Below are 26,187 nucleotides of genomic sequence, written 5' to 3'. Positions count from 1 at the left end.
TGGGAAATCTGTGAAACTATTGGGACATCTGGGAAACTATAGGGACATCTGTTAACCTACTGGGACATGTGTGAAACTACTGGGACATCTGTAAAACTACTGGGACATCTGTTAAACTAGTGGGACATCTGTGAAACTATGGGGAGATTTGTGAAACTAATGGGTCATCTGTGAAACTACTGGTACATCTGTGAAACTATGGGGACATCTGTTAACCTATTGGGATATCTGTAAAACTACTGGGAAATCTGTGAAACTATTGGGACATCTGGGAAACTATAGGGACATCTGTTAACCTACTGGGACATGTGTGAAACTACTGGGACATCTGTAAAACTACTGGGACATCTGTTAAACTAGTGGGACATCTGTGAAACTATGGGGAGATTTGTGAAACTAATGGGACATCTGGAAACTATTGGGACATCTGTGAAACTATGGGGCCATCTGTGAAACTAATGGGACATATGTGAAACTATTGGGGCGTCTGTGAAACTACTGGGACATGTGTGAAACTACTGGGACATCTGTAAAACTACTGGGATATATGTTAAACTATTGGGACATCTGTGAAACTATGGGGACATCTGTGAAACTAATGGGACATATGTGAAACTATTGGGACATCTGTGAAACTACTGGTACATCTGTGAAACTATCGGGACATCTGTTAACCTACTGGGATGTCTGTAAAACTTCTGGGACATCTGTGAAACTATTGGGACATCTGTGAAACTATTGGGACATCTGTGAAACTACTGGTACATCTGTGAAACTATTGGGACATCTGTGAAACTAAGGGGACATCTGTGAAACAAATGGGGTCATCTGTGAAACTACTGGTACATCTGTGAAACTATGGGGACATCTGTTAACCTACTGGGACATATGTGAAACTACTGGGACATCTGTTAAACTACTAGGACATCTGTTAAACTATTGGGACATCTGTGAAACTATGGGGACATTTGTGAAACTAATGGGACATCTGGAAACTATTGGGACATCTGTGAAACTATGGGGCCATCTGTGAAACTAATGGGACATATGTGAAACTATTGGGGCGTCTGTGAAACTACTGGGACATGTGTGAAACTACTGGGACATCTGTAGAACTACTGGGACATCTGTTAAATTATTGGGACATCTGTGAAACTATGGGGACATCTGTGAAACTAATGGGACATATGTGAAACTATTGGGACATCTGTGAAACTACTGGTACATCTGTGAAACTATCGGGACATCTGTTAACCTACTGGGATGTCTGTAAAACTTCGGGGACATCTGTGAAACTATTGGGACATCTGTGAAACTATTGGGACATCTGTGAAACTACTGGTACATCTGTGAAACTATTGGGACATCTGTGAAACTAAGGGGACATCTGTGAAACAAATGGGGTCATCTGTGAAACTACTGGTACATCTGTGAAACTATGGGGACATCTGTTAACCTATTGGGATATCTGTAAAACTACTGGGACATCTGTGAAACTATTGGGACATCTGTGAAACTATGGGGACATATGTTAACCTACTGGGACATCTGTGAAACTACTGGGACATCTGTTAAACTACTGGGACATCTGTGAAACTATTGGGACATCTGTGAAACTATGGGGACATCTGTTAACCTACTGGGACATCTGTGAAACTACTGGGACATCTGTTAAACTACTGGGACATCTGTTAAACTATTCGGACATCTGTGAAACTACTGGGACATCTGTAAAACTACTGGGACATCTGTGAAACAACTGGGACATCTGTTAAACTATTGGGACATCTGTTAAACTCCTGGGACATCTGTGAAACTATTGGGACATGGGTGAAACTATTGGGACATCTGTTAAACTATTGGGACATCTGTGAAACTACTGGTACATCTGTGAAACTATTGGGACATCTGTGAAACTATGGGGACATCTGTGAAACTAATGGGACATTTGTGAAACTATTGGGGCGTCTGTGAACCTGCTGGGACATGTGTGAAACTACTGGAACATCTGTAAAACTACTGGGACATCTGTGAAACTATTGGGACATCTGTGAAACTATGGGGACATCTGTTAACCTACTGGGACATCTGTGAAACTACTGGGACATCTGTAAAACTACTGGGACATATGTGAACCTATTGGGACATCTGTGAAACTATTGCGACATCTGTGAAACTATTGGGACATCTGTAAAACAACTGGGACATCTGTTAAGCTATTGGGACATCTGTTAAACTCCTGGGACATCTGTGAAACTATTGGGACATGGGTGAAACTATTGGGACATCTTTTAAACTATTGGTACATCTGTGAAACTATTGTTACATCTGTGAAACTATTGGGACTTCTGTTAAACTATGGGGACATCTGTGAAACTAATGGGACATCTGTGAAACTATTGGGACATATGTGAAACTATTGGGGCGTCTGTGAACCTGCTGGGACATGTGTGAAACTACTGGGACATCTGTAAAACTACTGGGACATCTGTGAAACTACTGGTACATCTGCGAAACTATGGGGACATCTGTGAAACTATTGGGGCATCTGGGAAACTATTGGGACATCTGTGAAACTATGGGGACATTTGTTAACCTATTGGGATATCTGTAAAACTACTGGGAAATCTGTGAAACTATTGGGCCATCTGGGAAACTATAGGGACATCTGTTAACCTACTGGGACATGTGTGAAACTACTGGGACATCTGTAAAACTACTGGGACATCTGTTAAACTAGTGGGACATCTGTGAAACTATGGGGAGATTTGTGAAACTAATGGGACATCTGTAAACTATTGGGACATCTGTGAAACTATGGGGCCATCTGTGAAACTAATGGGACATATGTGAAACTATTGGGGCGTCTGTGAAACTACTGGGACATGTGTGAAACTACTGGGACATCTGTAAAACTACTGGGATATATGTTAAACTATTGGGACATCTGTGAAACTATGGGGACATCTGTGAAACTAATGGGACATATGTGAAACTATTGGGACATCTGTGAAACTACTGGTACATCTGTGAAACTATCGGGACATCTGTTAACCTACTGGGATGTCTGTAAAACTTCTGGGACATCTGTGAAACTATTGGGACATCTGTGAAACTATTGGGACATCTGTGAAACTACTGGTACATCTGTGAAACTATTGGGACATCTGTGAAACTAAGGGGACATCTGTGAAACAAATGGGGTCATCTGTGAAACTACTGGTACATCTGTGAAACTATGGGGACATCTGTTAACCTATTGGGATATCTGTAAAACTACTGGGACATCTGTGAAACTATTGGGAAATCTGTGAAACTATGGGGACATCTGTTAACCTACTGGGACATCTGTGAAACTACTGGGACATCTGTTAAACTACTAGGACATCTGTTAAACTATTGGGACATCTGTGAAACTATGGGGACATTTGTGAAACTAATGGGACATCTGGAAACTATTGGGACATCTGTGAAACTATGGGGCCATCTGTGAAACTAATGGGACATATGTGAAACTATTGGGGCGTCTGTGAAACTACTGGGACATGTGTGAAACTACTGGGACATCTGTAGAACTACTGGGACATCTGTTAAATTATTGGGACATCTGTGAAACTATGGGGACATCTGTGAAACTAATGAGACATATGTGAAACTACTGGTACATCTGTGAAACTATTGGGACATCTGTGAAACTATTGGGACATCTGTGAAACTACTGGTACATCTGTGAAACTATTGGGACATCTGTGAAACTAAGGGGACATCTGTGAAACAAATGGGGTCATCTGTGAAACTACTGGTACATCTGTGAAACTATGGGGACATCTGTTAACCTATTGGGATATCTGTAAAACTACTGGGACATCTGTTAAGCTATTGGGACATCTGTTAAACTCCTGGGACATCTGTGAAACTATTGGGACATGGGTGAAACTATTGGGACATCTTTTAAACTATTGGTACATCTGTGAAACTATTGTTACATCTGTGAAACTATTGGGACTTCTGTTAAACTATGGGGACATCTGTGAAACTAATGGGACATCTGTGAAACTATTGGGACATATGTGAAACTATTGGGGCGTCTGTGAACCTGCTGGGACATGTGTGAAACTACTGGGACATCTGTAAAACTACTGGGACATCTGTGAAACTATTGGGACATCTGTGAAACTATGGGGACATCTGTTAACCTACTGGGACATCTGTGAAACTACTGGGACATCTGTAAAACTACTGGGACATATGTGAACCTATTGGGACATCTGTGAAACTATTGCGACATCTGTGAAACTATTGGGACATCTGTAAAACAACTGGGACATCTGTTAAGCTATTGGGACATCTGTTAAACTCCTGGGACATCTGTGAAACTATTGGGACATGGGTGAAACTATTGGGACATCTTTTAAACTATTGGTACATCTGTGAAACTATTGTTACATCTGTGAAACTATTGGGACTTCTGTAAAACTATGGGGACATTTGTGAAACTAATGGGACATATGTGAAACTATTGGGGCGTCTGTGAAACTCCTGGGACATGTGTGAAACTACTGGGACATCTGTAAAACTACTGGGACATCTGTTAAACTATTGGGACATATGTGAAACTATGGGGACATTTGTGAAACTAATGGGACATCTGGAAACTATTGGGACATCTGTGAAACTATGGGGCCATCTGTGAAACTAATGGGACATATGTGAAACTATTGGGGCGTCTGTGAAACTACTGGGACATGTGTGAAACTACTGGGACATCTGTAAAACTACTGGGACATCTGTTAAACTATTGGGACATATGTGAAACTATGGGGACATTTGTGAAACTAATGGGACATCTGGAAACTATTGGGACATCTGTGAAACTATGGGGCCATCTGTGAAACTAATGGGACATATGTGAAACTATTGGGGCGTCTGTGAAACTACTGGGACATGTGTGAAACTACTGGGACATCTGTAAAACTACTGGGACATCTGTTAAACTATTGGGACATCTGTGAAACTATGGGCACATCTGTGAAACTAATGGGACATATGTGAAACTATTGGGACATCTGTGAAACTACTGGTACATCTGTGAAACTATCGGGACATCTGTTAACCTACTGGGATGTCTGTAAAACTTCTGGGACATCTGTGAAACTATTGGGACATCTGTGAAACTATTGGGACATCTGTGAAACTACTGGTACATCTGTGAAACTATTGGGACATCTGTGAAACTAAGGGGACATCTGTGAAACAAATGGGGTCATCTGTGAAACTACTGGTACATCTGTGAAACTATGGGGACATCTGTTAACCTATTGGGATATCTGTAAAACTACTGGGAAATCTGTGAAACTATTGGGCCATCTGGGAAACTATAGGGACATCTGTTAACCTACTGGGACATGTGTGCAACTACTGGGACATCTGTAAAACTACTGGGACATCTGTTAAACTAGTGGGACATCTGTGAAACTATGGGGAGATTTGTGAAACTAATGGGACATCTGGAAACTATTGGGACATCTGTGAAACTATGGGGCCATCTGTGAAACTAATGGGACATATGTGAAACTATTGGGGCGTCTGTGAAACTACTGGGACATGTGTGAAACTACTGGGACATCTGTAAAACTACTGGGATATCTGTTAAACTATTGGGACATCTGTGAAACTATGGGGACATCTGTGAAACTAATGGGACATATGTGAAACTATTGGGACATCTGTGAAACTACTGGTACATCTGTGAAACTATCGGGACATGTGTTAACCTACTGGGATGTCTGTAAAACTTCTGGGACATCTGTGAAACTATTGGGACATCTGTGAAACTATTGGGACATCTGTGAAACTACTGGTACATCTGTGAAACTATTGGGACATCTGTGAAACTAAGGGGACATCTGTGAAACAAATGGGGTCATCTGTGAAACTACTGGTACATCTGTGAAACTATGGGGACATCGGTTAACCTATTGGGATATCTGTAAAACTACTGGGACATCTGTGAAACTATTGGGAAATCTGTGAATCTATGGGGACATCTGTTAACCTACTGGGACATCTGTGAAACTACTGGGACATCTGTTAAACTACTAGGACATCTGTTAAACTATTGGGACATCTGTGAAACTATGGGGACATTTGTGAAACTAATGGGACATCTGGAAACTATTGGGACATCTGTGAAACTATGGGGCCATCTGTGAAACTAATGGGACATATGTGAAACTATTGGGGCGTCTGTGAAATTACTGGGACATGTGTGAAACTACTGGGACATCTGTAGAACTACTGGGACATCTGTTAAATTATTGGGACATCTGTGAAACTATGGGGACATCTGTGAAACTAATGGGACATATGTGAAACTATTGGGACATCTGTGAAACTACTGGTACATCTGTGAAACTATCGGGACATCTGTTAACCTACTGGGATGTCTGTAAAACTTCGGGGACATCTGTGAAACTATTGGGACATCTGTGAAACTATTGGGACATCTGTGAAACTACTGGTACATCTGTGAAACTATTGGGACATCTGTGAAACTAAGGGGACATCTGTGAAACAAATGGGGTCATCTGTGAAACTACTGGTACATCTGTGAAACTATGGGGACATCTGTTAACCTACTGGGACATCTGTGAAACTATTGGGACATCTGTGAAACTATGGGGACATCTGTTAACCTACTGGGACAACTGTGAAACTACTGGGACATCTGTTAAACTACTGGGACATCTGTTAAACTATTCGGACATCTGTGAAACTACTGGGACATCTGTAAAACTATTGGGACATCTGTGAAACAACTGGGACATCTGTTAAACTATTGGGACATCTGTGAAACTATGGGGACATCTGTTAACCTACTGGGACATCTGTGAAACTACTGGGACATCTGTTAAACTACTGGGACATCTGTGAATCTATTGGGACATCTGTGAAACTATGGGGACATCTGTTAACCTACTGGGACATCTGTGAAACTACTGGGACATCTGTTAAACTACTGGGACATCTGATAAACTATTTGGACATCTGTGAAACTACTGGGACATCTGTAAAACTACTGGGACATCTGTGAAACAACTGGGACATCTGTTAAACTATTGGGACATCTGTTAAACTCCTGGGACATCTGTGAAACTATTGGGACATGGGTGAAACTATTGGGACATCTGTTAAACTATTGGGACATCTGTGAAACTACTGGTACATCTGTGAAACTATTGGGACATCTGTCAAACTATGGGGACATCTGTGAAACTAATGGGACATATGTGAAACTATTGGGGCGTCTGTGAACCTGCTGGGACATGTGTGAAACTACTGGGACATCTGTAAAACTACTGGGACATCTGTGAAACTATTGGGACATCTGTGAAACTATGGGGACATCTGTTAACCTACTGGGACATCTGTGAAACTACTGCGACATCTGTTAAACTACTGGGACATCTGTGAAACTATTGGGACATCTGTGAAACAAATGGGGTCATCTGTGAAACTACTGGTACATCTGTGAAACTATGGGGACATCTGTTAACCTATTGGGATATCTGTAAAACTACTGGGAAATCTGTGAAACTATTGGGCCATCTGGGAAACTATAGGGACATCTGTTAACCTACTGGGACATGTGTGCAACTACTGGGACATCTGTAAAACTACTGGGACATCTGTTAAACTAGTGGGACATCTGTGAAACTATGGGGAGATTTGTGAAACTAATGGGACATCTGGAAACTATTGGGACATCTGTGAAACTATGGGGCCATCTGTGAAACTAATGGGACATATGTGAAACTATTGGGGCGTCTGTGAAACTACTGGGACATGTGTGAAACTACTGGGACATCTGTAAAACTACTGGGATATCTGTTAAACTATTGGGACATCTGTGAAACTATGGGGACATCTGTGAAACTAATGGGACATATGTGAAACTATTGGGACATCTGTGAAACTACTGGTACATCTGTGAAACTATCGGGACATGTGTTAACCTACTGGGATGTCTGTAAAACTTCTGGGACATCTGTGAAACTATTGGGACATCTGTGAAACTATTGGGACATCTGTGAAACTACTGGTACATCTGTGAAACTATTGGGACATCTGTGAAACTAAGGGGACATCTGTGAAACAAATGGGGTCATCTGTGAAACTACTGGTACATCTGTGAAACTATGGGGACATCGGTTAACCTATTGGGATATCTGTAAAACTACTGGGACATCTGTGAAACTATTGGGAAATCTGTGAATCTATGGGGACATCTGTTAACCTACTGGGACATCTGTGAAACTACTGGGACATCTGTTAAACTACTAGGACATCTGTTAAACTATTGGGACATCTGTGAAACTATGGGGACATTTGTGAAACTAATGGGACATCTGGAAACTATTGGGACATCTGTGAAACTATGGGGCCATCTGTGAAACTAATGGGACATATGTGAAACTATTGGGGCGTCTGTGAAATTACTGGGACATGTGTGAAACTACTGGGACATCTGTAGAACTACTGGGACATCTGTTAAATTATTGGGACATCTGTGAAACTATGGGGACATCTGTGAAACTAATGGGACATATGTGAAACTATTGGGACATCTGTGAAACTACTGGTACATCTGTGAAACTATCGGGACATCTGTTAACCTACTGGGATGTCTGTAAAACTTCGGGGACATCTGTGAAACTATTGGGACATCTGTGAAACTATTGGGACATCTGTGAAACTACTGGTACATCTGTGAAACTATTGGGACATCTGTGAAACTAAGGGGACATCTGTGAAACAAATGGGGTCATCTGTGAAACTACTGGTACATCTGTGAAACTATGGGGACATCTGTTAACCTACTGGGACATCTGTGAAACTATTGGGACATCTGTGAAACTATGGGGACATCTGTTAACCTACTGGGACAACTGTGAAACTACTGGGACATCTGTTAAACTACTGGGACATCTGTTAAACTATTCGGACATCTGTGAAACTACTGGGACATCTGTAAAACTATTGGGACATCTGTGAAACAACTGGGACATCTGTTAAACTATTGGGACATCTGTGAAACTATGGGGACATCTGTTAACCTACTGGGACATCTGTGAAACTACTGGGACATCTGTTAAACTACTGGGACATCTGTGAATCTATTGGGACATCTGTGAAACTATGGGGACATCTGTTAACCTACTGGGACATCTGTGAAACTACTGGGACATCTGTTAAACTACTGGGACATCTGATAAACTATTTGGACATCTGTGAAACTACTGGGACATCTGTAAAACTACTGGGACATCTGTGAAACAACTGGGACATCTGTTAAACTATTGGGACATCTGTTAAACTCCTGGGACATCTGTGAAACTATTGGGACATGGGTGAAACTATTGGGACATCTGTTAAACTATTGGGACATCTGTGAAACTACTGGTACATCTGTGAAACTATTGGGACATCTGTCAAACTATGGGGACATCTGTGAAACTAATGGGACATATGTGAAACTATTGGGGCGTCTGTGAACCTGCTGGGACATGTGTGAAACTACTGGGACATCTGTAAAACTACTGGGACATCTGTGAAACTATTGGGACATCTGTGAAACTATGGGGACATCTGTTAACCTACTGGGACATCTGTGAAACTACTGCGACATCTGTTAAACTACTGGGACATCTGTGAAACTATTGGGACATCTGTGAAACTATGGGGACATCTGTTAACCTACTGGGACAACTGTGAAACTACTGGGACATCTGTTAAACTACTGGGACATCTGTTAAACTATTCGGACATCTGTGAAACTACTGGGACATCTGTAAAACTATTGGGACATCTGTGAAACAACTGGGACATCTGTTAAACTATTGGGACATCTGTTAAACTCCTGGGACATCTGTGAAACTATTGGGACATGGGTGAAACTATTGGGACATCTGTTAAACTATTGGGACATCTGTGAAACTACTGGTACATCTGTGAAACTATTGGGACATCTGTGAAACTATGGGGACATCTGTGAAACTAATGGGACATATGTGAAACTATTGGGGCGTCTGCGAACCTGCTGGGACATGTGTGAAACTACTGGGACATCTGTAAAACTACTGGGACATCTGTTAAACTATTGGGACATCTGTGAAACTATGGGGACATCTGTGAAACTAATGGGACATATGTGAAACTATTGGGACATCTGTGAAACTACTAGTACATCTGTGAAACTATTGGGACATCTGTGAAACTATGGGGACATCTGTTAACCTATTGGGATATCTGTAAAACTACTGGGAAATCTGTGAAACTATTGGGACATCTGGGAAACTATAGGGACATCTGTTAACCTACTGGGACATGTGTGAAACTACTGGGACATCTGTAAAACTACTGGGACATCTGTTAAACTAGTGGGACATCTGTGAAACTATGGGGAGATTTGTGAAACTAATGGGACATCTGGAAACTATTGGGACATCTGTAAAACTATGGGGCCATCTGTGAAACTAATGGGACATATGTGAAACTATTGGGGCGTCTGTGAAACTACTGGGACATGTGTGAAACTACTGGGACATCTGTAAAACTACTGGGATATCTGTTAAACTATTGGGACATCTGTGAAACTATGGGGACATCTGTGAAACTAATGGGACATATGTGAAACTATTGGGACATCTGTGAAACTACTGGTACATCTGTGAAACTATCGGGACATCTGTTAACCTACTGGGATGTCTGTAAAACTTCTGCGACATCTGTGAAACTATTGGGACATCTGTGAAACTATTGGGACATCTGTGAAACTACTGGTACATCTGTGAAACTATTGGGACATCTGTGAAACGAAGGGGACATCTGTGAAACAAATGGGGTCATCTGTGAAACTACTGGTACATCTGTGAAACTATGGGGACATCTGTTAACCTATTGGGATATCTGTAAAACTACTGGGACATCTGTGAAACTATTGGGAAATCTGTGGAACTATGGGGACATCTGTTAACCTACTGGGACATCTGTGAAACTATGGGGACATCTGTTAACCTACTGGGACATCTGTGAAACTACTGGGACATCTGTTAAACTACTGGGACATCTGTGAAACTATTGGGACATCTGTGAAACTATGGGGACATCTGTTAACCTACTGGGACAACTGTGAAACTACTGGGACATCTGTTAAACTACTGGGACATCTGTTAAACTATTCGGACATCTGTGAAACTACTGGGACATCTGTAAAACTATTGGGACATCTGTGAAACAACTGGGACATCTGTTAAACTATTGGGACATCTGTTAAACTCCTGGTACATCTGTGAAACTATTGGGACATGGGTGAAACTATTGGGACATCTGTTAAACTATTGGGACATCTGTGAAACTACTGGTACATCTGTGAAACTATTGGGACATCTGTGAAACTATGGGGACATCTGTGAAACTAATGGGACATATGTGAAACTATTGGGGCGTCTGCGAACCTGCTGGGACATGTGTGAAACTACTGGGACATCTGTAAAACTACTGGGACATCTGTTAAACTATTGGGACATCTGTGAAACTACTGGTACATCTGTGAAAATATTGGGACATCTGTGAAACTATGGGGACATCTGTGAAACTAATGGGACATATGTGAAACTATTGGGGCGTCTGCGAACCTGCTGGGACATGTGTGAAACTACTGGGACATCTGTAAAACTACTGGGACATCTGTTAAACTATTGGGACATCTGTGAAACTATGGGGACATCTGTGAAACTAATGGGACATATGTGAAACTATTGGGACATCTGTGAAACTACTAGTACATCTGTGAAACTACTGGGACATCTGTAAAACTACTGGGACATCTGTGAAACCACTGGGACATCTGTTAAACTACTGGGACATCTGTTAAACTATTGGAACATCTGTGAAACTACTGGGACATCTGTAAAACTACTGGGACATATGTGAACCTATTGGGACATCTGTGAAACTATTGGGACATCTGTGAAATTATTGGGACATCTGTGAAACAACTGGGACATCTGTTAAACTATTGGGACATCTGTTAAACTCCTGGGACATCTGTGAAACTATTGGGACATGGGTGAAACTATTGGGACATCTGTTAAACTATTGGGACAACTGTGAAACTACTGGTACATCTGTGAAACTATTGGGACATCTGTGAAACTATGGGGACATCTGTGAAACTAATGGGACATATGAGAAACTATTGGGGAGTCTGTGAAACTGCTGGGACATGTGTGAAACTACTGGGACATCTGTAACACTACTGGGACATCTGTTAAACTATTGGGACATCTGTGAAACTATGGAGAAATCTGTGAAACTAATGGGACATATGTGAAACTATTGGGACATCTGTGAAACTACTAGTACATCTGTGAAACTATTGGGACATCTGTGAAACTATTGGGACATCTATGAAACTACTGGTACATCTGTGAAACTATGGGGACATCTGTGAAACTATTGGGGCATCTGGGAAACTATTGGGACATCTGCGAAACTACTGGGACATCTGTAAAACTACTGGGACATATGTGAACCTATTGGGACATCTGTGAATCTATGGGGACATCAGTTCACCTACTGGGACATCTGTGAAACTACTGCGACATCTGTTAAACTACTGGGACATCTGTTAAACTATTGGAACATCTGTGAAACTATGGGGACATCTGTTAACCTACTGGGATATCTGTAAAACTACTGGGACATCTGTGAAACGATTGGGACATCTGTGAAACTATGGGGACATCTGTTAACTTACTGGGACATCTGTGAAACTACTGGGACATCTGTTAAACTACTGGGACATCTGTTAAACTATTGGGACATCTGTGAAACTACTGGGACATCTGTAAAACTACTGGGACATATGTGAACCTATTGGGACATCTGTGAAACTATTGGGACATCTGTGAAACTATTGGGACATCTGTAAAACAACTGGGACATCTGTTAAACTATTGGGACATCTGTTAAACTCCTGGGACATCTGTGAAACTATTGGGACATGGGTGAAACTATTGGGACATCTGTTAAACTATTGGTACATCTGTGAAACTATTGGGACTTCTGTTAAACTATGGGGACATCTGTGAAACTAATGGGACATATGTGAAACTATTGGGGCGTCTGTGAAACTACTGGGACATGTGTGAAACTACTGGGACATCTGTAAACATACTGGGACATCTGTTAAACTATGGGACATCTGTGAAACTATGGGGACATCTGTGAAACTACTAGTACATCTGTGAAACTATTGGGACATCTGTTAAACTATTGGGACATCTGTGAAACTATGGGGACATCTGTGAAACTAATGGGACATCTGTGAAACTATTGGGACATCTGTGAAACTATTGGGACATCTGTGAAACTATGGGGACATCTGTGAAACTAATGGGACATATGTGAAACTATTGGGACATCTGTGAAACTACTAGTACATCTGTGAAACTATTGGGACATCTGTGAAACTATTGGGACATCTGTTAAACTACTTGGACATCTGTTAAACTATTGGGACATCTGTGAAACTATGGGGACATCTGTTAACCTACTGGGATATCTGTAAAACTACTGGGACATCTGTGAAATGATTGGGACATCTGTGAAACTATGGGGACATCTGTTAACCTACTGAGACATCTGTGAAACTACTGGGACATCTGTTAAACTACTGGGACATCTGTTAAACTATGGGGTCATCTGTGAAACTAATGGGACATATGTGAAACTATTGGGACATATGTGAAACTATTGGGACATCTGTGAAACTATTGGGACATCTGTGAAACTACTGGTACATCTGTGAAACTATGGGGACATCTGTTAACCTATTGGGATATCTGTGAAACTACTGGGATATCTGTGAAACTATTGGGACATCTGTGAAACTATGGGGACATCTGTTAACCTACTGGGACATCTGTGAAACTACTGGGACATCTGTTAAACTACTCACGTTAGGGTGTAGTTTCCACTCACACGCCAGGGTGAAGTTTGAACTCACGTCAGGGTGTAGTTTCAACTCACACGCCAGGTTTGAACTCACATGCTAGGGTGTAATTTGAACTCACACGCCAGGGTGTAGTTTCAACTCACACGCCAGGGTGTAGTTTGAACTCACACGCCAGGGTGAAGTTTGAACTCACACGCCAGGGTGTAGTTTGAACTCACGTCAGGGTGTAGTTTCAACTCACACGCCAGGGTGAAGTTTGAACTCACGTCAGGGTTTAGTTTGAACTCACATGCCAGGGTGTAGTTTGAACTCACACGCCAGGGTGTAGTTTGAACTCACACGCCAGGGTGAAGTTTGAATTCACACGCCAGGGTGAAGTTTGAACTCACAGGCCAGTGTGAAGTTTGAACTCACGTCAGGGTGTAGTTTGAACTCACATACCAGGGTGTAGTTTGAACTCACACACCTGGGTGTAGTTTGCACTCACACGCCAGGGTGAAGTTTGAACTCACACGCCAGGGTGTAGTTTGAACTCACGTCAGGGTGTAGTTTGAACTCACACGCCAGGGAGTAGTTTGAACTCACACGCCAGGGTGAAGTTTGAACTCACAGGCCAGTGTGAAGTTTGAACTCACGTCAGGGTGTAGTTTGAACTCACATGCCAGGGTGTAGTTTGAACTCACACACCTGGGTGTAGTTTGCACTCACACGCCAGGGTGAAGTTTGAACTCACACGCCAGGGTGTAGTTTGAACTCACGTCAGGGTGTAGTTTGAACTCACACGCCAGGGTGTAGTTTGAACTCACACGCCAGGGTGTAGTTTGAACTCACGTCAGGGTGTAGTTTGAACTCACACGCCAGGGTGTAGTTTGAACTCACACGCCAGGGTGAAGTTTGAACTCACACGCCAGGGTGTAGTTTGAAATCACGTCAGGGTGTAGTTTCCACTCACACGCCAGGGTGAAGTTTGAACTCAAGTCAGGGTGTAGTTTGAACTCACATGCCAGGGTGTAGTTTGAGCTCACACGCCAGGGTGTAGTTTGAACTCACACGCCAGTGTGAAGTTGGAACTCACACGCCAGGGTGTAGGTTGAACTCACACGCCAGGGTGAAGTTTGAACTCATGTCATGGTGAAGTTTGAACTCACACGCCAGGGTGAAGTTTGAACTCACACGCCAGGGTGTAGTTTGAACTCACACGCCAGGGTGAAGTTTGAACTCACACGCCATGGTGAAGTTTGAACTCACACGCCAGGGTGAAGTTTGAACTCACATCAGGGTGAAGTTTGAACTCACACGCCAGGGTCAAATATGAACTCACACGTCAGGGTGAAGTTTGAACTCACATGCCAGGGTGAAGTTTGAATTCCAACGCCAGGGTGAAGGTTGATCTGATACGCCAGGGTGAAGTTTGATCTCACACGTCAGGGTGAAGTTTGGACTCACGGCACGGTGAAGTTTGAACTCACATGTCAGGGTGAAGTTTGAACTCACACGCCAGGGTGTAGTTTGAACTCACACGCCAGGGTGAAGATTGAACTCACGTCAGGGTGAAGTTTGAACTCACACGCCAGGGTGAAGTTGAACTCACAGGCCAGGGTGAAGTTGAACTCACACGCCAGGGTGTATTTTGAACTCACACGCCAGGGTGAAGTTTGAACTCAGGCCAGGGTGAAGTTGAACTCACACGCCAGGGTGTAGTTTGAACTCACACGCCAGGGTGTAGTTTGAACTCACACGCCAGGGTGAAGTTTGAACTCACAGGCCAGGGTGAAGTTTGAACTCATACGCCAGGGTGAAGTTTGAACGCACGTCAGGGTGTAGTTTGAACTCACACGCCAGGGTGTAGTTTGAACTCACACGCCAGGGTGAAGTGTGAACTCACACGCCAGGGTGAAGTTTGAACTCATACGCCAGGGTGAAGTTTGAACGCACGTCCGGGTGTAGTTTGAACTCACAAGTCAGGGTGTAGTTTCAACTCACACGCCAGGTTTGAACTCACATGCTAGGGTGTAATTTGAACTCACACGCCAGGGTGTAGTTTCAACTCACACGCCAGGGTGTAGTTTGAACTCACACGCCAGGGTGAAGTTTGAACTCACACGCCAGGGTGTAGTTTGAACTCACGTCAGGGTGTAGTTTCAACTCACACGCCAGGGTGAAGTTTGAACTCACGTCAGGGTTTAGTTTGAACTCACATGCCAGGGTGTAGTTTGAACTCACACGCCAGGGTGTAGTTTGAACTCACACGCCAGGGTGAAGTTTGAACTCATACACCAGGGTGAAGTTTGAACGCACGTCAGGGTGTAGTTTGAACTCACAAGCCAGGGTGTAGTTTGAACTCACACACCTGGGTGAAGTTTGCACTCACACGCCAGGGTGAAGTTTGAACTCACACGCCAGGGTGTAGTTTGAACTCACGTCAGGGTGTAGTTTGAACTCACACGCCAGGGTGTAGTTTGAACTCACACGCCAGGGTGTAGTTTGAACTCACGTCAGGGTGTAGTTTGAACTCACACGCCAGGGTGTAGTTTGAACTCACACGCCAGGGTGAAGTTTGAACTCACACGCCAGGGTGTAGTTTGAAATCACGTCAGGGTGCAGTTTCAACTCACACGCCAGGGTGAAGTTTGAACTCACGTCAGGGTGTAGTTTGAACTCACATGCCAGGGTGTAGTTTGAGCTCACACGCCAGGGTGTAGTTTGAACTCACACGCCAGCGTGAAGTTGGAACTCACACGCCAGGGTGTAGGTTGAACTCACACGCCAGGGTGAAGTTTGAACACATGTCATGGTGAAGTTTGAACTCACACGCCAGGGTGAAGTTTGAACTCACACGCCAGGGTGTAGTTTGAACTCACACGCCAGGGTGAAGTTTGAACTCACACGCCATGGTGAAGTTTGAACTCACGTCAGGGTGTAGTTTGAACTCACACGCCAGGGTGAAGTTTGAACTCACAGGCCAGGGTGAAGTTTGAACTCACGTCAGGGTGTAGTTTGAACTCACATGCCAGGGTGTAGTTTGAACTCACACGCCAGGGTGTAGTTTGAAATCACGTCAGGGTGTAGTTTCCACTCACACGCCAGGGTGAAGTTTGAACTCACGTCAGGGTGTAGTTTGAACTCACATGCCAGGGTGTAGTTTGAGCTCACACGCCAGGGTGTAGTTTGAACTCACACGCCAGGGTGAAGTTGGAACTCACACGCCAGGGTGTAGGGTGAACTCACACGCCAGGGTGAAGTTTGAACTCATGTCATGGTGAAGTTTGAACTCACACGCCAGGGTGAAGTTTGAACTCATGTCATGGTGAAGTTTGAACTCACACGCCAGGGTGAAGTTTGAACTCACACGCCAGGGTGTAGTTTGAACTCACACGCCAGGGTGAAGTTTGAACTCACACGCCATGGTGAAGTTTGAACTCACACGCCAGGGTGAAGTTTGAACTCACATCAGGGTGAAGTTTGAACTCACACGCCAGGGTCAAATATGAACTCACACGTCAGGGTGAAGTTTGAACTCACATGCCAGGGTGAAGTTTGAATTCACACGCCAGGGTGAAGGTTGATCTGCTACGCCAGGGTGAAGTTTGATCTCACATGTCAGGGTGAAGTTTGGACTCACGGCAGGGTGAAGTTTGAACTCACATGTCAGGGTGAAGTTTGAACTCACACGCCAGGGTGTAGTTTGAACTCACACGCCAGGGTGAAGATTGAACTCACGTCAGGGTGAAGTTTGAACTCACACGCCAGGGTGAAGTTGAACTCACAGGCCAGGGTGAAGTTGAACTCACACGCCAGGGTGTATTTTGAACTCACACGCCAGGGTGAAGTTTGAACTCAGGCCAGGGTGAAGTTGAACTCACACGCCAGGGTGAAGTTTGAACTCACAGGCCAGGGTTAAGTTTGAACTCATACGCCAGGGTGAAGTTTGAACGCACGTCAGGGTGTAGTTTGAACTCAAAAGTCAGGGTGTAGTTTGAACTCACACGCCAGGGTGTAGTTTGAATTCACACGCCAGGGTATAGTTTCAACGCACACACCAGGGTGCAGTTTCAACTCACACGCCAGGGTGAAGTTTCAACTCACATGCCAGGGTGTAGTTTCAACTCACGTCAGGGTGTAGTTTGAACTCACACGCCAGGGTGAAGTTTGAACTCACAGGCCAGTGTGAAGTTTGAACTCACGTCAGGGTGTAGTTTGAACTCACATGCCAGGGTGTAGTTTGAACTCACACACCTGGGTGTAGTTTGCACTCACACGCCAGGGTGAAGTTTGAACTCACACGCCAGGGTGTAGTTTGAACTCACGTCAGGGTGTAGTTTGAACTCACACGCCAGGGTGTAGTTTGAACTCACACGCCAGGGTGTAGTTTGAACTCACGTCAGGGTGTAGTTTGAACTCACACGCCAGGGTGTAGTTTGAACTCACACGCCAGGGTGAAGTTTGAACTCACACGCCAGGGTGTAGTTTGAAATCACGTCAGGGTGTAGTTTCCACTCACACGCCAGGGTGAAGTTTGAACTCACGTCAGGGTGTAGTTTGAACTCACATGCCAGGGTGTAGTTTGAGCTCACACGCCAGGGTGTAGTTTGAACTCACACGCCAGGGTGAAGTTGGAACTCACACGCCAGGGTGTAGGTTGAACTCACACGCCAGGGTGAAGTTTGAACTCATGTCATGGTGAAGTTTGAACTCACACGCCAGTGTGAAGTTTGAACTCACACGCCAGGGTGTAGTTTGAACTCACACGCCAGGGTGAAGTTTGAACTCACACGCCATGGTGAAGTTTGAACTCACGTCAGGGTGTAGTTTGAACTCACACGCCAGGATGAAGTTTGAACTCACAGGCCAGTGTGAAGTTTGAACTCACGTCAGGGTGTAGTTTGAACTCACATGCCAGGGTGTAGTTTGAACTCAAACACCTGGGTGTAGTTTGCACTCACACGCCAGGGTGAAGTTTGAACTCACACGCCAGGGTGTAGTTTGAACTCACGTCAGGGTGTAGTTTGAACCACGTCAGGGTGTAGTTTGAACTCACACGCCAGGGTGTAGTTTGAACTCACAGGCCAGGGTGAAGTTTGAACTCACGTCAGGGTGTAGTTTGAACTCACATGCCAGGGTGTAGTTTGAACTCACACGCCAGGGTGTAGTTTGAAATCACGTCAGGGTGTAGTTTCCACTCACACGCCAGGGTGAAGTTTGAACTCACGTCAGGGTGTAGTTTGAACTCACATGCCAGGGTGTAGTTTGAGCTCACACGCCAGCGTGTAGTTTGAACTCACACGCCAGGGTGAAGTTGGAACTCACACGCCAGGGTGTAGGTTGAACTCACACGCCAGGGTGAAGTTTGAACTCATGTCATGGTGAAGTTTGAGCTCACACGCCAGGGTGAAGTTTGAACTCACACGCCAGGGTGTAGTTTGAACTCACACGCCAGGGTGAAGTTTGAACTCACACGCCAGGGTGAAGTTTGAACTCACATCAGGGTGAAGTTTGAACTCACACGCCAGGGTGAAATATGAACTCACACGTCAGGGTGAAGTTTGAACTCACATGCCAGGGTGACGTTTGAATTCACACGCCAGGGTGAAGGTTGATCTGATACGCCAGGGTGAAGTTTGATCTCACATGTCAGGGTGAAGTTTGAACTCACACGCCAGGGTGTAGTTTGAACTCACACGCCAGGGTGAAGATTGAACTCACGTCAGGGTGAAGTTTGAACTCACACGCCAGGGTGAAGTTGAACTCACACGCCAGGGTGAAGTTTGAACTCACAGGCCAGGGTTAAGTTTGAACTCATACGCCAGGGTGAAGTTTGAACGCACGTCAGGGTGTAGTTTGAACTCAAAAGTCAGGGTGTAGTTTGAACTCACACGCCAGGGTGTAGTTTGAATTCACACGCCAGGGTATAGTTTCAACGCACACACCAGGGTGCAGTTTCAACTCACACGCCAGGGTGAAGTTTCAACTCACATGCCAGGGTGTAGTTTCAACTCACGTCAGGGTGTAGTTTGAACTCACACGCCAGGGTGAAGTTTGAACTCACAGGCCAGTGTGAAGTTTGAACTCACGTCAGGGTGTAGTTTGAACTCACATGCCAGGGTGTAGTTTGAACTCACACACCTGGGTGTAGTTTGCACTCACACGCCAGGGTGAAGTTTGAACTCACACGCCAGGGTGTAGTTTGAACTCACGTCAGGGTGTAGTTTGAACTCACACGCCAGGGTGTAGTTTGAACTCACACGCCAGGGTGTAGTTTGAACTCACGTCAGGGTGTAGTTTGAACTCACACGCCAGGGTGTAGTTTGAACTCACACGCCAGGGTGAAGTTTGAACTCACACGCCAGGGTGTAGTTTGAAATCACGTCAGGGTGTAGTTTCCACTCACACGCCAGGGTGAAGTTTGAACTCACGTCAGGGTGTAGTTTGAACTCACATGCCAGGGTGTAGTTTGAGCTCACACGCCAGGGTGTAGTTTGAACTCACACGCCAGGGTGAAGTTGGAACTCACACGCCAGGGTGTAGGTTGAACTCACACGCCAGGGTGAAGTTTGAACTCATGTCATGGTGAAGTTTGAACTCACACGCCAGTGTGAAGTTTGAACTCACACGCCAGGGTGTAGTTTGAACTCACACGCCAGGGTGAAGTTTGAACTCACACGCCATGGTGAAGTTTGAACTCACGTCAGGGTGTAGTTTGAACTCACACGCCAGGATGAAGTTTGAACTCACAGGCCAGTGTGAAGTTTGAACTCACGTCAGGGTGTAGTTTGAACTCACATGCCAGGGTGTAGTTTGAACTCAAACACCTGGGTGTAGTTTGCACTCACACGCCAGGGTGAAGTTTGAACTCACACGCCAGGGTGTAGTTTGAACTCACGTCAGGGTGTAGTTTGAACCACGTCAGGGTGTAGTTTGAACTCACACGCCAGGGTGTAGTTTGAACTCACAGGCCAGGGTGAAGTTTGAACTCACGTCAGGGTGTAGTTTGAACTCACATGCCAGGGTGTAGTTTGAACTCACACGCCAGGGTGTAGTTTGAAATCACGTCAGGGTGTAGTTTCCACTCACACGCCAGGGTGAAGTTTGAACTCACGTCAGGGTGTAGTTTGAACTCACATGCCAGGGTGTAGTTTGAGCTCACACGCCAGCGTGTAGTTTGAACTCACACGCCAGGGTGAAGTTGGAACTCACACGCCAGGGTGTAGGTTGAACTCACACGCCAGGGTGAAGTTTGAACTCATGTCATGGTGAAGTTTGAGCTCACACGCCAGGGTGAAGTTTGAACTCACACGCCAGGGTGTAGTTTGAACTCACACGCCAGGGTGAAGTTTGAACTCACACGCCAGGGTGAAGTTTGAACTCACATCAGGGTGAAGTTTGAACTCACACGCCAGGGTGAAATATGAACTCACACGTCAGGGTGAAGTTTGAACTCACATGCCAGGGTGACGTTTGAATTCACACGCCAGGGTGAAGGTTGATCTGATACGCCAGGGTGAAGTTTGATCTCACATGTCAGGGTGAAGTTTGAACTCACACGCCAGGGTGTAGTTTGAACTCACACGCCAGGGTGAAGATTGAACTCACGTCAGGGTGAAGTTTGAACTCACACGCCAGGGTGAAGTTGAACTCACAGGCCAGGGTGAAGTTTGAACTCACACGCCAGGGTGAAGTTGAACTCACAGGCCAGGGTGAAGTTGAACTCACACGCCAGGGTGTAGTTTGAACTCACACGCCAGGGTGAAGTTTGAACTCAGGTCAGGCTGTAGTTTGAATTCACATACCAGGGTATAGTTTGAACTCACACACCGGAGTATAGTTTGAACTCACGTCAGGGTGTAGTTTCCACTCACACGCCAGGGTGAAGTTTGAACTCACGTCAGGGTGTAGTTTCAACTCACATGCCAGGTTTGAACTCACATGCTAGGGTGTAATTTGAACTCACACGCCAGGGTGAAGTTTGAACTCACACGCCAGGGTGTATTTTGAACTCACACGCCAGGGTGAAGTTTGAACTCACACGCCAGGGTGTAGTTTGAACTCACTTCAGGGTGTAGTTTCAACTCACACACCAGGGTGAAGTTTGAACTCACGTCAGGGTGTAGTTTGAAATCACATGCCAGGGTGTAGTTTGAACTCACACGCCAGGGCGTAGTTTGAACTCACACGCCAGGGTGAAATATGAACTCACACGTCAGGGTGAAGTTTGAACTCACATGCCAGGGTGACGTTTGAATTCACACGCCAGGGTGAAGGTTGATCTGATACGCCAGGGTGAAGTTTGATCTCACACGTCAGGGTGAAGTTTGGACTCACGGCAGGGTGAAGTTTGAACTCACATGTCAGGGTGAAGTTTGAACTCACACGCCAGGGTGTAGTTTGAACTCACACGCCAGGGTGAAGATTGAACTCACGTCAGGGTGAAGTTTGAACTCACACGCCAGGGTGAAGTTGAACTCACAGGCCAGGGTGAAGTTTGAACTCACACGCCAGGGTGAAGTTGAACTCACAGGCCAGGGTGAAGTTGAACTCACACGCCAGGGTGTAGTTTGAACTCACACGCCAGGGTGAAGTTTGAACTCAGGTCAGGCTGTAGTTTGAATTCACATGCCAGGGTATAGTTTGAACTCACACACCGGAGTATAGTTTGAACTCACGTCAGGGTGTAGTTTCCACTCACACGCCAGGGTGAAGTTTGAACTCACGTCAGGGTGTAGTTTCAACTCACATGCCAGGTTTGAACTCACATGCTAGGGTGTAATTTGAACTCACACGCCAGGGTGAAGTTTGAACTCACACGCCAGGGTGTATTTTGAACTCACACGCCAGGGTGAAGTTTGAACTCACACGCCAGGGTGTAGTTTGAACTCACTTCAGGGTGTAGTTTCAACTCACACACCAGGGTGAAGTTTGAACTCACGTCAGGGTGTAGTTTGAAATCACATGCCAGGGTGTAGTTTGAACTCACACGCCAGGGCGTAGTTTGAACTCACACACCAGGGTGAAGTTTGAACTCATACACCAGGGTGAAGTTTGAACTCACGTCAGGGTGTAGTTTGAACTCACAAGCCAGGGTGTAGTTTGAACTCACACGCCAGCGTGTAGTTTGAACTCACACGCCAGGGTATAGTTTCAACTCAAACGCCAGGGTGCAGTTTCAACTCACACGCCAGGGTGTAGTTTCAAATCATACGCCAGGGTGTAGTTTCAACCCCGTCAGGGTGTAGTTTGAACTCACACGCCAGGGTGAAGTTTGAACTCACAGGCCAGGGTGAAGTTTGAACTCAGGCCAGGGTGAAGTTGAACTCACACGCCAGGGTGAAGTTTGAACTCACAGGCCAGGGTTAAGTTTGAACTCATACGCCAGGGTGAAGTTTGAACGCACGTCAGGGTGTAGTTTGAACTCAAAAGTCAGGGTGTAGTTTGAACTCACACGCCAGGGTGTAGTTTGAATTCACACGCCAGGGTATAGTTTCAACGCACACACCAGGGTGCAGTTTCAACTCACACGCCAGGGTGAAGTTTCAACTCACATGCCAGGGTGTAGTTTCAACTCACGTCAGGGTGTAGTTTGAACTCACACGCCAGGGTGAAGTTTGAACTCACAGGCCAGTGTGAAGTTTCAACTCACGTCAGGGTGTAGTTTGAACTCACATGCCAGGGTGTAGTTTGAACTCACACACCTGGGTGTAGTTTGCACTCACACGCCAGGGTGAAGTTTGAACTCACACGCCAGGGTGTAGTTTGAACTCACGTCAGGGTGTAGTTTGAACTCACACGCCAGGGTGTAGTTTGAACTCACACGCCAGGGTGTAGTTTGAACTCACGTCAGGGTGTAGTTTGAACTCACACGCCAGGGTGTAGTTTGAACTCACACGCCAGGGTGAAGTTTGAACTCACACGCCAGGGTGTAGTTTGAAATCACGTCAGGGTGTAGTTTCCACTCACACGCCAGGGTGAAGTTTGAACTCACGTCAGGGTGTAGTTTGAACTCACATGCCAGGGTGTAGTTTGAGCTCACACGCCAGGGTGTAGTTTGAACTCACACGCCAGGGTGAAGTTGGAACTCACACGCCAGGGTGTAGGTTGAACTCACACGCCAGGGTGAAGTTTGAACTCATGTCATGGTGAAGTTTGAACTCACACGCCAGTGTGAAGTTTGAACTCACACGCCAGGGTGTAGTTTGAACTCACACGCCAGGGTGAAGTTTGAACTCACACGCCATGGTGAAGTTTGAACTCACGTCAGGGTGTAGTTTGAACTCACACGCCAGGATGAAGTTTGAACTCACAGGCCAGTGTGAAGTTTGAACTCACGTCAGGGTGTAGTTTGAACTCACATGCCAGGGTGTAGTTTGAACTCAAACACCTGGGTGTAGTTTGCACTCACACGCCAGGGTGAAGTTTGAACTCACACGCCAGGGTGTAGTTTGAACTCACGTCAGGGTGTAGTTTGAACCACGTCAGGGTGTAGTTTGAACTCACACGCCAGGGTGTAGTTTGAACTCACAGGCCAGGGTGAAGTTTGAACTCACGTCAGGGTGTAGTTTGAACTCACATGCCAGGGTGTAGTTTGAACTCACACGCCAGGGTGTAGTTTGAAATCACGTCAGGGTGTAGTTTCCACTCACACGCCAGGGTGAAGTTTGAACTCACGTCAGGGTGTAGTTTGAACTCACATGCCAGGGTGTAGTTTGAGCTCACACGCCAGCGTGTAGTTTGAACTCACACGCCAGGGTGAAGTTGGAACTCACACGCCAGGGTGTAGGTTGAACTCACACGCCAGGGTGAAGTTTGAACTCATGTCATGGTGAAGTTTGAGCTCACACGCCAGGGTGAAGTTTGAACTCACACGCCAGGGTGTAGTTTGAACTCACACGCCAGGGTGAAGTTTGAACTCACACGCCAGGGTGAAGTTTGAACTCACATCAGGGTGAAGTTTGAACTCACACGCCAGGGTGAAATATGAACTCACACGTCAGGGTGAAGTTTGAACTCACATGCCAGGGTGACGTTTGAATTCACACGCCAGGGTGAAGGTTGATCTGATACGCCAGGGTGAAGTTTGATCTCACATGTCAGGGTGAAGTTTGAACTCACACGCCAGGGTGTAGTTTGAACTCACACGCCAGGGTGAAGATTGAACTCACGTCAGGGTGAAGTTTGAACTCACACGCCAGGGTGAAGTTGAACTCACAGGCCAGGGTGAAGTTTGAACTCACACGCCAGGGTGAAGTTGAACTCACAGGCCAGGGTGAAGTTGAACTCACACGCCAGGGTGTAGTTTGAACTCACACGCCAGGGTGAAGTTTGAACTCAGGTCAGGCTGTAGTTTGAATTCACATACCAGGGTATAGTTTGAACTCACACACCGGAGTATAGTTTGAACTCACGTCAGGGTGTAGTTTCCACTCACACGCCAGGGTGAAGTTTGAACTCACGTCAGGGTGTAGTTTCAACTCACATGCCAGGTTTGAACTCACATGCTAGGGTGTAATTTGAACTCACACGCCAGGGTGAAGTTTGAACTCACACGCCAGGGTGTATTTTGAACTCACACGCCAGGGTGAAGTTTGAACTCACACGCCAGGGTGTAGTTTGAACTCACTTCAGGGTGTAGTTTCAACTCACACACCAGGGTGAAGTTTGAACTCACGTCAGGGTGTAGTTTGAAATCACATGCCAGGGTGTAGTTTGAACTCACACGCCAGGGCGTAGTTTGAACTCACACGCCAGGGTGAAATATGAACTCACACGTCAGGGTGAAGTTTGAACTCACATGCCAGGGTGACGTTTGAATTCACACGCCAGGGTGAAGGTTGATCTGATACGCCAGGGTGAAGTTTGATCTCACACGTCAGGGTGAAGTTTGGACTCACGGCAGGGTGAAGTTTGAACTCACATGTCAGGGTGAAGTTTGAACTCACACGCCAGGGTGTAGTTTGAACTCACACGCCAGGGTGAAGATTGAACTCACGTCAGGGTGAAGTTTGAACTCACACGCCAGGGTGAAGTTGAACTCACAGGCCAGGGTGAAGTTTGAACTCACACGCCAGGGTGAAGTTGAACTCACAGGCCAGGGTGAAGTTGAACTCACACGCCAGGGTGTAGTTTGAACTCACACGCCAGGGTGAAGTTTGAACTCAGGTCAGGCTGTAGTTTGA

This window comes from Petromyzon marinus, chromosome 26 (genome assembly GCF_048934315.1).
Source record: "Petromyzon marinus isolate PM22_M1 ecotype Great Lakes invasive population chromosome 26, UKy_Petmar_22M1.pri1.0, whole genome shotgun sequence".
In the NCBI taxonomy this organism is placed as follows: Eukaryota; Metazoa; Chordata; class Hyperoartia; order Petromyzontiformes; family Petromyzontidae; genus Petromyzon; species Petromyzon marinus.
The sequence above is the reverse complement of the archived record's forward strand: the minus strand, read 5'-3'. Positions refer to the sequence as shown.